This window comes from Myxocyprinus asiaticus, chromosome 50 (genome assembly GCF_019703515.2).
Source record: "Myxocyprinus asiaticus isolate MX2 ecotype Aquarium Trade chromosome 50, UBuf_Myxa_2, whole genome shotgun sequence".
NCBI lineage: Eukaryota > Metazoa > Chordata > Actinopteri > Cypriniformes > Catostomidae > Myxocyprinus > Myxocyprinus asiaticus.
Window position 1 is genome coordinate 11840658 of NC_059393.1, and position 14002 is coordinate 11854659.

A 14002-nucleotide genomic window follows, 5' to 3' on the forward strand; every position below is an offset into this window, starting at 1 on the left:
TGAACTTACAATGGATAATACTTCTAGAACATTTATTAATCTTGGTCTATTTACTATAAAATGTTGTATTTGTTAACATTAGTTAATGCACTATTAACTAACAATAAACGATTTTATTTATTATTGTAATAATAATTATATTTATTATAAATTAACATAAATACTGTAAAAAGATATACACTTCATTGTTAGTTCCTGATACCTAATGCATTAACTAATGTTATGGAACCTTATTGTAAAGTGTTACCAAAGTATGTAAAAAACAAAAACAAAACAAATCATTGGTATAGTGGTGGATACCTTGCTAAATACAGTGAAAATTATAAGACAATACAGTACATTTAAAAGTGCCCAGCAGATTTTTATTGTCCCAGTAGGATGGTATATTAATATTATATAATTTAATCATATAAACGGTTGTGAATTGTAAAATATACAGGTATCAAAATAAAATTCCATAATGCCTGAAATGTTGTTACCATATTTTAGATAAAACATCGGCAACTACAGCTGGCATTTTTTTTTTTTTTTTTTTTTTTACAGTAAATTTAACACAGAGAGAAAAATGCAGTGTTCCTTTTAATGTGGCCTAAAAATTGAGTTTAATTGCACAGACACACAAAGCACAAATGATGCTATGAGCAACTAAAAATAGCAATAACACATTTTATACATTCCCTGGTAACCCGAAAAAAAGTATTACCTTATGCCAAAGCATTTAAAGCTACAATCTAAGGAAGGCAGAAGCCACATTTGCAAGTTTGAAGCAATCTTTCATTTTAATTTGAACTCCATTTCCAAGACATTGTTGCATATTTAATGTATGTCCTCATTCTGAATGAGGGGAATAGCTAATCAGGATATGAATATTTAATAGCTTCAGTTTATTCACCTTGAATTCCAATTTACAGGGCAAGGAAATACATTAATATGTATAACAATGTATATAATTTCTGATCTTTAATAAAATACATTTAGTCACATATTTAGGTTAAAGGGATGCAATGAAAGTGAATGGTGACTGAGGCAGTCAGTCCCTAAAATGATGCATTTTGTGTTCTGTAGAAGAAAGAAAATCATACAGGTTTAACATGAGGGTGCATAAATGATGGCATAATTTTCATTTTTGGATGAAAATTTTTAAAGTTTAAAAAAAAGAAAGAAAGACAAATAAATGAAAGACTGTGCATTTTGCTGAGTGGGAAGCAAAATCACAAGCTATCAGGATATGTATCTGTAAAACAGCCAGGTTACGGGCAGCTTGCCTCATGCACCTGCAGTTTCCATGGTGATTGTGATTGGCTAGGTAGTAGATAGTTAGCACTAGGCTCAATCAGGGTCTATTGGCGAGGAGGGGTGCTGTAAGACAGTTAGCCAATGTGTGGATGACACTTCGATAAATCAAATGCTAGACAATCAGAAAATGATCTGGAACTAATTGCTCTTGGTGAGAAAGAGTCATGGACAATCAATGATCTCTAGCGAACATTGTGAAAAGCCTTGTTAGATCTTAGTGAAGTTAGCCTGTTATGATACTGTACATGAACATTGTTTTTTATTAATAGTAATTGTTTTATAAAGTGTGTCAGAGTATTCAGCATGGAAATTCACGATTATCTGCAAAGTGGGGACAAAACAGGCCGCAGAACTGTAAAATGTTAAAATAAAAGTTTATGTAGTACCTGTACAAAGGAATTATTTTGGATTGATCTGTTAAACATGTTCAGAGGTATCTATATTTTGATGTAACCCCCTGCTTTTGTATTTCTCTCAAAATGCTGTTTTTCCTTGCCTGTCACTCAAATGTGTGGTGTTAGATGAAATATTTAACATATTTGACAAATCTAACATTCAACATCGATTAAGAATGTATTGGGAATACACAATAGTTTCAAACTGACTGTCAGCTCCATCTATTAAAGAAATTCTAATGGGGTTGACAGCTGACAGTGTTGACAACAACCATATTTTGCAAATTACTGATCTACTAAACATATGTAGCCTTTTTTTTTTTTTGTTTTTTTTGTTAGCTACTAATAGGACCTACTCTAAATTATGAAAGTTTTCTAAAAATACCAAACAATTTCTTTACAGTTGGAGATGACGTATCATGATTGTGACAGAATTAGGGATGTTGATTTAATGCATTAATATAGATTAATTTTGTTTAAAATAGCGCATTAAACAAATTGATGCCATTAATCGTTAAAATGGAACGTTATATGAATTTTCGAGCCATTGGAGCAATTCAAGTTGGGAGCAGTAAGCGCAACTCCATCTGAACATGCAGGAGTTTTTGTAAGTTTCAAACTATGTTTAACTTGCCAGCACATCCTAAAAACGCTGTGTTTGTGAGGCAATGCAACCAAAGTGAGATGCTCAAAAAGCGCCCGTCTTATGCAAGTGTACATTTGCGCATCCTTGGAAAAGCCTTATAGGTCTACTTCAGACTGATTAACAAATTCAAATGCAAAATTGATTGCTGTGGACTATAGGTCAATGATAGGATTTTGTTCAATGATATGGAAATAAACAATACTATATTGCTGTATTACACTTTTTGTATTGACTAATCAATGCTGTACCTGTCTTCCACAATAATGTAATGTATTTTAATTATCTGAATTATTAAAGGCCTATTTGTTATTATATTTATAATCATTTTAATATAATTATATAATCATAATATATTTAATTATTTATATTTGGGGGGCCTTTCTATGCAAGTATTTATATATGTGATTAATTGCAATTAATTTGATTAATGAATCGACATATCATGTAATTAATTAAATTACAAATTGAAATCGATTGACAGCTCTAATATATATTTTATTATATATATATATTTATCAGAGGTGGAAAGTAACAAATTACAACTACTTTCGTTACAATACTTGAGTATATTTTTCAAATTTTTCTACTTTTTTTAAGTATAAATAAATAATAGTACTTTTACTTTTACTTGGGTTGATTAAAAATAATAATAATTAAAAATAATCAGAAGTATTCAACTTCACTATAGTTACAAAGTACAAAAAAAAACCACATAATATTTCTGAATTTTTAGGAAGTTTTTTGGGAAGAAGATATCAGCAAGTTAAAAGTGCTAAATCTGTTTATAAACTAAAACACGCTGTGCGCGGCACGACGGAAGCCTGCAGGGCACAGCATCATGAGCACAGCAGCTTGCATAAACTGCCGCCGGTGTCCTCTCTTCTCTAGCTTCTCTAAGACTTTCTGCCCTGTCACTACACAAGAACTTTAATACTGTGATTTTCTGCAAATTTCATTTTATTCTGGAAAGGTGCCGTTCATTCAGGTACGAGGGAACCATCAGACCACGTTTAACCACTGATCAAACTTCACTTGTTTTTAAGGTAGGCAATGTTTAACTGTGTCAAACATTAACACAATGTAGTTTGGCATATTTGAAGATATCTTGTTTACTTGCTACTAAATGTCTAAAGCAAACTTTTTAAATACCTTAGAAAGATATAATGCCAATAGTGTCAGAAATAACGGGGACTCGGGGCAAAAATGCCACTAAAATTGACAAAAATATCCCCGAAATTCAAAATATGGGGGCCAAAAATGTATATATTAATAATATATGATATAGTTACAATTACATACATACATTGCGATCTTCTTTTGACATTTAACTGAAAAATTTTTTTTCCTGCAGTCCGGTTCCTTGCATCATCGCGCACACAGACGGGCTCTCCACTTCTATCAATTTGCGTCAGTTCGGTATTGTACGCCGCATTAAATTCCATAACTGTTTGCCCCTCTTGTTCAAAATAAACTGGCCTAGCGGGTAACACTCTCGCTCATGGTGCTGTAGTGTACTGTACTTCCCTGCCATGTGCTGCTGTTTTGCTGCTGAAAAGCCTCACCTGCTAGAGGCCAAATGTCCAGGAAGGGAGGTGGGGTATAAGTCAGGCCGGAAGTCTCCCTGACCTGAATATTAACATGAACATTATGTTGATGCTTCATCTGGTTCCTGCCTCCTCCTTTCCATTGAACCCTGTTACATTGGTGCCGAAGCCCAAGAAGGAGGAGGGATGCGCCGTCGTAGAGTCCTCGCACCAGCCATCCACCCCAAAGGAGCAGCCACAGCCATCCGCCGGGGCATGAAGGAGTTACTACCGGCCGCCTGGATGCGGAGGAATGGCCACCGTCCGCGGGGGAGGAGGGGCTTACTACCGGCCGCCTGGAGCGGTGGGGCCACTGTCAGGGGCTGGGGAGTTCCCTACCGGCAGAAACACAGATGGGCGTTCCATCTGCCAGGGGTCGGAGGACTTGGCCCGGTCCGCCCGGGGAAGAGCGTCTGTTGTCCGCCAGAGGGTGGAGGAGTGATTGAGGACCAGGCGATGGAATGTCTGGGAACCGGCGAGTAAGTTTTTCCTCTCTCTCCTCTCTCTCTCTCTCACTGTCGCTCCACGTTGGCCTTTCCCTCTCCTCTTTTTGTTGTTTTGTTTTGTTTTTCCCAGGGGAAGGCCTGCTTCTTTACTGAAATCCCAGATGCAGTTTATTGTACTACTCCAATCCTAATCAATAATAATTAAAAAAAAAGTGGTACACAATATGGGACTTTTAATTATAAAGAAGCCCGAAATACACGTTATTTTATATTGTTATTTTGAAATGTCTGCACTCCCAGTTGTGATCTCACTGACGGCTGATTCGCTGAGAAAGTGAATCTGATTCAAACTGCTAACCTGAGCTCAAACCCTCAGTTCTTTTCGGGTGATTCATGAAAAAGACCCAGTTCAAAAGAGTCATTTGTTCACGACTCTCTCACTCTGTGTTTGTTGTTGCGTGCGGTGCAGCGAGCTCATCAGAAACAGAACGGGTGAAAAGCACAGCGAGACACAGTGGTTGTGCGTGCTCTAAAGATGGATTCAGTAACTCACAAGATGATATCTGACGAAACTGCATATGAATGCACACAACCTGACTGTCGCAAAATAATTTTTGGTAGCATTTGCGACCATTTTAGTCGCAGTCTGTAGCCCTGTTAAATAAATGTTTTATTCTTAAAATGTTCTGTTTGTCCAAGAATCCTCTTGCACCAATGCAGCTCCTTGACATTTAGAAGCTGCTAATTTAGGACCTGTGAGGAGTCTGTTTTTCAAACTAGAGACTAGAGTGATTAACTTGTCTTTTTGTTGTGCATCTGGGCCGTCCACTTCCCTCTCTATCCTGGTTAGAGATTATTTTTTCAAAACAGTAATGCATGGAATAGGCTTCATCTCTCTAAAATGATAGACTTTAGGAGAAAATAGAATTTCAGGAGAAATGTGTTTCTTTTAGCCTATTTTTAAAAGCAAAATATGACTTGCAAGTGTAAAGCAACTTGTAAGAACTCAATACCTCTACAAATGGGGAAAAACATACTATATTGTGATTTCCGCATGATAGCGCAACCATTTTCAATTGTTCTAATAATAAGAACATTTTCTTGAGTACCAAATTAGCAGATTAGAATGCTTTTGTAAGGAATATGTGACACAGTATATGTTTGCCAAGAACAAAATTGAATAATTACTACTTAAAACAATTATTTTAAACCGTAATTATAATTTGCAATTAATGATTTTGACAGTATTTTTTATCAATTTAATGCATCCTTGGTGAAAGGAAGCATCAATTTCTTTCAAGAACAAAAATGTCTTTGTGTTTAAAAATGGAAGCGTATATACTATAATATAATTTTCATAAAGTAACTTGTAATTACTTGAGTAGTTTTAGTATTACTTGAGTCATAGTATTTCTCAGTACTTCTACTTGTACTCAAGTGAATTATTTCTTCTATTGCAGTACTTTTACTTAAGTAAAAAAAATAAAAAAAAATAAAAATTAGTACTCTTTCCACCACTGATATTTATATATAAAAATTACTACAGTCACCTGGCCCTGTGTGGCCTACTGGCCTTGTTTAACTCATACCTGGTGATATATGAACATAGTCTCATTACAACTCGCCATAATTCATACGAGATAGTAAAATCATAACGGGACGTAGTACAGTTTCTTTTCAATATATATTCATATTCTTGTTTTCAAGTTTAATATATTTCAATCTACATGAAGTATTAAGTTACATTCTAAAGAGAGGTAGTTTTAGGGGTAGTAATGTAATGTCATAATTTCAATTAAATAATGAGTAAAAAAATATTTTTTTGTGTGATTGTCTCTGATTTCAAAGTGGAAATGTTGCTATTTACAAAATTATAGGCAGATAAGACTGTGGGATGTTATTTGTTCCACATCTCAAGAATAGGAAGTATAATTAGAGTCTTTTTTGAAGAACATTAGCTGACTTAAGGGTCATATGGTGGATTAATACAATGAAACCCACAGAGAACAGATCTGTTCTGTACCATTCTTACTAAATTCAAAATGTTCTGTCTGAGGCCTAAAAATATAGCAATTATAATCTGTAGCCAGTACCAACACAGTCCAAAGGATGAGCCAATTCAAAGTGCAAAGGCAGATGGCAGAGAGGTCTCTCTGCACAGTGAGAAACAGACAACTGACCCATAGTGGGCTCTGATATCCCTATAATGAGAAGCATCCATGTCAACACAACTGGAGAGCACTTGACTGCCAGGGTGACTGAGTGATGGCCCCGGGGCCCATGCCAGTGCTGTGTTTTTCATTTATCTAAATGAATGGAGGACATGTCACGCTCTCTGAATTTGCATTCCTGCCCATTTCTGCTGTTCATTAATGGCTGATGAATACAGCTGTGTACGAAAATGCTTTGTTAAAGTCCTTTAGTGCGCCTCATGAATACTTGCTCTCTTTCGTTTGCTCTACCCTCCTCCCTGCAGTCGTGGCGGTATCCAATGCCGGTCATCTGTCAACCGTCCACCCATTATTCTCCTTTAACTTTATGGCTGGAATGAAAGCTGGAGCTTTCTCTTTGCCTCCAGCCAAAGGAAACCTTTAAACCGGACTCGGAGGACCACTGTAGCCCAAACAGTGCGCAAATACCTCCCACCTCCACTGCTGTCTGGACTTTGATGAAACCATTAATCTTGGCATGCAATTAGCTTTTGCCCTTCCTGTGCATTACTTTGGCCCCTGGTTTTAAAAGAATATTCCAGGTTCAATACAAGTTAAGCTCAATCGACAGCATTTGTAGCATAATTTGTAGCATTTGTAACTGGTTTACAGTTATTCACTTAGAATCAGTGATGGGCAGTATCATCGCACAAACAGCAAAGCTAGCACCTGCTAACAAGCGAGGTACTAGCTTTGATTGTTATTAAATCAAGTAACTTTTCAGTAGCAAAGCAATTTTGTTGATTAGGAAGTAGCTTAAATGTAGCAACCTACTTTTGTTGTGTAGCTTGAAGTGTAACTTGCTATTTTCTCTAGAGTGCAGCTTTCAGCTTCACTTAAATTGTAGCTGTTTATGATCTAATTCATCGTGAACTTCATTTGCTTCACTAAATTTGAGCAATTTCTGATGTGTCTTCATTGTGTTCTGACGTCAGTTCAAATGTCATTTAATTTGTTTGTAAGTTCCTCCTTCAAATAAATTTAATAACTTGCTGCTTTTTTTTCAGCAGGCTTTCAAGATGAGACTTAAACTAGTAAATATAATCAGGTAACATATTTAGTTTTCAATTACTTCAGAGTTTTTTTTTTTTTTTAGGTATTACAGTCAAAGATTGCACATCAACATAAAGAGATTCACAACATAGATAAAATTGATGTAGATTGCCAAAACATAGACAGATAAATCATGAATTATTTTAGACATGCCTTTGAATGTGGCACAGATAAAACCGTGTTCTAAGGAACCACTTCCAAGGGTCATTCATGCCTTCTAGTGGCTGCTTTAAAGAACTACAACAGTGCAGATTGGAGAGAGCACAATTCAGAATTCCTCAAAGTGAGTCCACTATTATTATTATTATTATTATTATTATAACAAGGACCACCTAGTGGTGCATTTTTTCATTAATCTCTGGTCACCAATGAGCAGGGCTGTTTAGGTTATTTCATAATGATACTCTGGATCATTGTGATGGTAAATGAGGTGGTCCGATTGACTATTGTACAAATTGTAGCATTCTCATTAGTTCCCCAACCAAACCCAATGTCTGGTGCCTAAGAACAAACTCATCTGTAAAATAAAGGAAGAATGGCAAGGGTGATCAGGACCCCGACGCGAAGCAGAGGACTCTTGAATCACCCCGAAGGGTTTATTTTGTGATAACAACCGGCGGACTGAACATTGTCCTGCTTATTACATGGCCACTAACCAAATAAATAAACAAATGGACATTTTATATTGATTTGCATTCAAATTATGTAATTATGTGAGTAGAAGGAAATCACTGAACAGCTAAAATCCACCTCCAGTGTGTGTCGGAGGTCTGTTGGTGGTTATTCTGTGCAAAAGGCCATCTAACACCTCATTATCCAGCCTATTACTTAAAATAACAAAGTTAACATCCTTGATTTTTGGTAAATATGTAATGCACCAGTGTATATACATATAAAATGTGTAAGAAATTACAGTACTTTTTTCATTAAACATATTTTATGGTCTCTTGTAATCATAGACTTATGAACATACAAAATGTGTGCCAGGTTAAGGACGTTTCTCGCTGTCATGGTGTACAGTATCACACATATTGAACTCACGTGAGACCCTTCTTTTAAACAAGTAAATTTATGCATTTAGATCCTCACTCTCTCATCTCTTCCCTTCACTTTAATTGTAAACAAAAAAGAGGATCCAACAATGAAGGTAAACATTCAAAAAAGAAAGTAAAAAAGACAATAGTCCAGGGCTCAGAAGAAAAGGAAAATTCAGAAGATCTGGGGCCAATGGGAATTTATCAAGTGAGCCATGGGGCAAAGGTAAGGAAGCAGACCAGGGTGGACTCAGCGGATGACAAAGAGACCAGGGAAAAGCTGGTGAACATTTAGGAAGCCAAGGTGGAGCTGACAGACAATTCAAAGGCCAAGGCAGAGCTGTAAGATGGTCCAAATCCCAGGATGGAGCTAGATGGTCCATTGGCCAGGGCGGAGCTGACGGATGGTCCAGAAGCCAAGGCGGAGTTGGCGGACTGTCCGAAGGCCTAGGCAGAGTTGGTGGAATTTCCAGGGTCCGGGACAGGGCTAGAGGACTGTCCAGTGTGCCTGGACGGAACAGGCTGAGGAGCAGGAGACCAGGACGGAACTGGCGGAGTATGAGGAGGCCAGGATGGAACTGGCAGACATCCTGGAGACCATGGTACTGCCGGCTAATAATAAGGAGGCCAGGGAGAAGCTGGCGAACATCCAGAATACCTTGGTAATGCCGGCTGATGCTCAAGAGGCCATGGTTTCAAGGGTAAAGCCGCTTGATGCAGAGACTCAGGTAGTGACTCTGTAGGCAGAGGCTCATGCCGGGACTCATGCAAAATGAACACGCAGGCGAAGGATCAGAAGGCGAGGATTCAGGCAAGGGCTTAGAAGGCTCAGGCAAAAGCTCAGGGGGTGGAGCCGAAGGAGGCGGAGAATCAGGTGGCGGAGCCACTGAAGGTAGAGAGTCCGAGGGAAGAGCTGCCAGAGATAGAGTCTTAGGAGCTAGAGCTGCAGGAGGCAAGGGTTCAGGGGGTGGAGCCACAGGAGACTGAGGCTCAAGAGGCAGAGCAGCAGAAAGTTCAGGGGGCGGTGCCGCAGGAGGCTTAGGAGCAAGAGCTGCAGGAGGCAAGAACTCAGAGGGTGGAGCCACAGGAGGCTGAGGCTCAAGAGGCAGAACAGCTAGAAGTTCAGAAATGCATAACTTTAATTGTAATCAAAAGAGGATTCAACGATGAAGGTAAACATTCAAAAAAGAAAGTAACACAAAACTCTACAGCAGTATGCTGGCTAATAATGCACCACATACAAACAAGAACCGACCCTGGAACAAAGAACAAGAGGGTATACTATATACACCTGGGCTAACAAGAAGACAAGGGACACCTGGGATACAATTAGGGCAATGGACAGGAAGACAGACATCACACAGGAAAATACAAAACTTCAAAATTATGAGTCTCTTCAAAACTTCAAAAGAAGGGTCTCACATGAGTTCAATATGTGTGACAGTACAGTACAGTACTGTACCAAAAACCATGGTATAGTAGCTTATTATATGATTTGCTACCATATTAAATATCTATTACAATAAATAGGTTTGATTACATTTTATTTTTACTAGTAAAATGGGTAACACTTTATAATTTCACTAATAATACATACATAAATTAATAGATAATAAAAAGAATAGCTTTGAATGGCTAACAAAAGTGTAGTAGTGTTTGTTAACTATCTTATTGGCTATAACTATATAATTAAGAATTAACAGGTATTTGTTTTATTTGCTTGCCATAATGTGCTTATCTGTGTTTAGTAGAGTTATTTTTTCCTACTAAGAAATATAAATTGAAATGATATTACGAGAAAAAAGGCACTACTGACAGAAATAAAAGGTAGAAAAAAATTGCATTTAATATAATCAACGGTCAACTCAGTTAACTTGGCCAGCATTTGCGAAGAGCATCAAAATCTAGAATGGGTGCAGTCAATATTTTCAAATAGTTTAATAGCTGTATTTGAATGCATAAATATGTTCAAGTTTAGTAATGAAGTAATTTTGTAATACAAATCATGATTACTCTGTCGCTGCTGGCGCTAAAAAATAAAAAAAAATAAATCACAATTCACTCAATGGCTGCGGCATTGCTTCAGTAGATTGAAAAGCTACAGGTCAAAAGCGCATTTGTTGTTCTGGCGGCCTTTGACATGTATCATTACTCATTTTAGGTAGGTATACGCAAAATCCTTAGAAATATAGGTGGGCATGCACTGCTGTAGACTACACTAGTGTATTGCAAACTCAACATATTATACACCACATGGCCAAAAGTCTGTGGACACCCCTTTCTAATTAACAATTTTGGAGGAGCCCCTTAAGTCCAGAGAAGACAAATTTTTGCAAGGGGCCTTTTCTCTTCCATCATGACAATGCCCATGTGACCTCACTGATGCTCTTTTCTCTAAATGGGAGCAAATCCCTGCAGCTATTTTCCAACGTCAAGTGGAATCACCTACTATATAAGTGTCGTGTTTGTGTGTCCACATACTTTTGGTTATATAGCGTATGTACATTGCTGTTACTTGTATACTGTAGATTAAATGCATTCATTTCTGCTTCATCAAAGGTGCAACTTTCTGTGAATGTTTACACTTTTTTTGTGCCATTTAAGCATATGTATTTAAATTATGACCTTGTTTCATGTTCCCTGGTTAGAATCAGAAACAGCATTTAATTCCAGTTTGAGAATCATTTTTGAGATGATTGACCTCTTCTTAACTTAGTTTTGCATTATTATGTCTTGAACAGGAGTAACCTGTCAGCTTGACTTAACTGGATCTGGAATAATAAGGATCAAACCAGAGGGAAAAACTATTTTTGAATTTGGAGAAAGCATTGAAATTACCTGCTCTGAAAATCACAGGTTCTTTTTCAAAAAGGAAAACACATTGTGGCGGCGGAGGTGTGGTCGAACATTCGTCCGGAGAGAAAGCTGTAAGGGTGCATACACCTGAGCCAGATAATGATTAGCACCTGTTTCCAATTGCAGTGAGCTTGGGGAGAGCGGTATAAATGGGACCATGACAGCGGCAAGAAGACAGAGAGAGTCAGGGACAAAGAGACCTGTTGTTAAGCTGATGTGTTATTGTGAAGCTGAAAAGCTGATGTGTTATTGTGAAGCTGTAAAGTGCTGGAGTTTATTAATTAAAAGTCTTACCTGTGAGTGGAAGAAACCAGTTCCCTGTGTCCTCCTTCCCCTCCTGGCGTGAAGTCTGTTACACACATATTCATTTACATGCCAAAATAATGGGAAGTGGGATCACAGGCCTACTTGTGAGGGTAAGCTTATAAAACAACATTTCTGGACTGCTACTGAACTCATTTTGTGATATCAAAAGAATGTGAATCTTGTTTTAGAGATTAGCTGTGAGGTTCCAAATGACAAGAATGTGTATCTCCCAAACTTTTACTTCTATGGAGACCTGAAAAGGAATTACAATTACAATAGTACAGTTAGTAATTACATTAATAAAGTCCTAGCCATAATAGTGGAAAAACAATCGGAACTAAAGCACAGATTAAAGCACCTTACACATGCTGTCCAGAACGGCTTTTAGTCCGTACTTGTCTTGGTGGCACACAAATCATAATGCATTGTTGTTGTTTTTTTCCTTTTCTTTTTTTTTTTTTGGAACTAATTGTTGGCACAGAAAAAATGACCTACAAAAACGGGATAAAATTTTATCTGGAATGTAAGTTACTCACTAATATGTATGCCTACAGGTATGTAGAACTGTTGTAAAAAACCAGTGTCACATTTGTAATCATGCTGTTGCTCCAAATACTGTATACTTGTGGACTTGTGCCTATGACAGAATCACAGCCATGCTGATATTCAGAACAAAATCATGATTCTGAGTTAGATTTTGCTTAAAAATGAATTCTTTGATGAATTAGTATGATGCTTTTTGATTTCCAGAAATTATGCATGAAGCACCAATAATCCAAAATGCACAGATTGTGGGAATGAAGAAACAAAACTACAGAATTGCTTCAAAAATATTATATAAATGCCTTCCCGGATTTGAACCAGAGCAGTATGTACAAATCACCTGTGATTCCAAGGGCCAATGGACAGGCATACATTACTGCACTGGCAAGTTACAGCTTGTCGACAATTTTATTGAATCATACAAGCTTATAGATACTGGTTTTACTGTGCACTGACTAATTTTTTTATTTTTTTATTTTTGAGCTGGCGGTAATGGCAGTTGTCTTGGACTGACATGGATAGTGAGGTAAATGCAGCCTCAAGCAAAAGCGATCATTTTCAGTTATTGTACCAATGCCATTGTAGAATTTCAACATTCAGAGTTAGCCATGGTTAATTTACTTTATGCAAGAGAAAGTTACTGAGATAACGGAAGCAGTATTTGGCTGGTCTTGTGATCTCAAAATGTTTGCCCCCATAAGTCAAGCCGCTCCATGTAAATTAAAACATCTTTTTTTCCCAGTTGACTAGAAAAAAATAGAAAATTAATGTTTGATTATTTAATAAAGAACAAAATAGCCTACATGGCACTATGGTACCAAGCAACAATAACTGGACAAAAACAAAACAACAAAGTTTATAATAATAAAGACTACACATTGTTTATGTGAAGACAGAGAAATAGTTAAGAAAAAAATTTTACCAATTCTTTTATACACAGATGGTACCTGTCCTGAGAAATAACTAAAAAATGATGACATTTTATTTGGATATCCAGACAAAACTTATCAATCATGTGGTGGCATAGTGGGCTAAAGCACATAACTAGTAATCAGAAGGTTGCTGGTTTGATCCCCACAGCCACCACCATTGTGTCCTTGAGCAAGGCACTTAACTCCAGGTTGCTCCGGGGGGATTGTCCCTGTAATAAGTGCACTGTAAGTTGCTTTGGATAAAAGCATCTGCTAAATGTAAAATGCAATCAGGACATGCCTTAGTTTTCCAATACATTGATGTGAACATGAAGCTGTACGGCCAATGTGCAATTACATGCCAGTCATATGGGTGGTGGGATAACCCATATCCACAATGTGGAGGTAATGACATATTCAGGGTTTAAAATTAATACCCTCTAACCCACAAATTATTGGTATTTCAGTCATCTAAAACAGTGTGCAAGAATAGTATCATCTATGAGAACACTGCAAATGATCACACATCATCTCAGGAGGTGCTCTGTGTTTAGATTGCTTTATTTCTATGGAGCAGTTTGCGTTTTACACGCATTGTGAAGGCAACTCTGCAGGTTCACTTTATTTTGACATTGCTTAATTCCAAATATTTGTGGCTGCATACATTACCACACATAGCAAATGACATACAATGACATTAGGTGAATTGTCATGCGTGTCATC